Source organism: Carlito syrichta, unplaced genomic scaffold (genome assembly GCF_000164805.1).
Source record: "Carlito syrichta isolate Samal-C Ts95f unplaced genomic scaffold, Tarsius_syrichta-2.0.1 Scaffold113492, whole genome shotgun sequence".
Lineage (NCBI taxonomy): Eukaryota > Metazoa > Chordata > Mammalia > Primates > Tarsiidae > Carlito > Carlito syrichta.
Window position 1 is genome coordinate 1 of NW_007057588.1, and position 1,149 is coordinate 1,149.

Sequence of the window (1,149 nt, forward strand, 5' to 3'; positions counted from 1 at the left end):
AAAGATCCGAGTATCACATATTCTCACTCATATAATGGACCTTGAACATCCAATGTAATAGTATAAGAAAATGACTGATGGTACTGGGAAACTATGAGGGGTGAGGGGGATGGGATTAACAGTAGCAAAATCTGTCTGGGGATGGGGAAACACCTCTTATCAACAAGGTGCCTGAATGAAACGTAATTGTACACCTAACCCTTAACTGTACCCCACAAAACCATAATAAAAAATATTGATTAAAAAAAAATTGTTAAAGGTCAACCTTATTGTGAGTGCAAAAAGGATGTACATGGGCGTTTGGTTAGCAACATAAGATACATTTGTGGGTACAGGGCTGAGTGGAAAACCTATATAAGCTTGTGAAAAATAAATGAAAATTGGCAGAGTCTTGAGCTCTCCCCAGGAAGAGGATTCCTGTCGTTTTCGTCTTTTCTTTTTCACACTTCCCGATTCTCCTGTCTCAAGCCCTGACTCTCTCCTGGAGCTGGACTCCAGCACTGCTGGGATCAGGACTTCTAAAAGGCAAATATGTCTGGATGGCTGTGGTCCAAGGCCATTTTTGCTGGCTATTAGCAGGGTCTCTAGAACCAAAGGGAGCACACAGCTCTTCTCAAAATTGAAGGTGTTTATGCCGGAGATGCAACTGAATTCTATTTGGGCAAGAGATGTGCTTATGTATATAAAGCAAAGAACAGCACAATGACTCCTGGCAACAAACCAAGCAAAACCAGAGTCATCTGGGGAAAGGTAACTAGGGTCCATGGAAACAGTGGCATGGTTTATGCCAAATTCTGAAGCAACCATCCTGCTAAGGCCATTGCACATAGAATTTATGCGATGTTGTACTCCTCAAGGACTGAAACTAATGGAAAGTAAATAAATAAATGTGAATTTGTATTCTTGTGTAAAAAAAAAAGAAAGATTCACAGAACTGAAGCATTGGTCTTTGATCTAACCCGGTTGTTCTCAGCTGAGGGCAATTTTGTTCCCCAGGGAATATTTGACAATATCTGGAAATGGTTTTGGTTGTCAAACTGGGATGTGGAGTGTGCTATTGGTCTCTAGTTTGTAGAGGCCAGGAATGCTGCTCAGCATCCTACAGTGCATGCAAAAGCCCTCACAACAAAGAATTATTATACCATATGA

General features: G+C 41.1%; 1 pseudogene; it reads left to right on the forward strand.

Annotated features, from left to right (window-relative positions):
* The first annotated feature begins 531 nt into the window (after window positions 1–531).
* On the forward strand, window positions 532–879 carry LOC110596768 (annotated as a pseudogene).
* The last annotated feature ends 270 nt before the right edge of the window (window positions 880–1,149 follow it).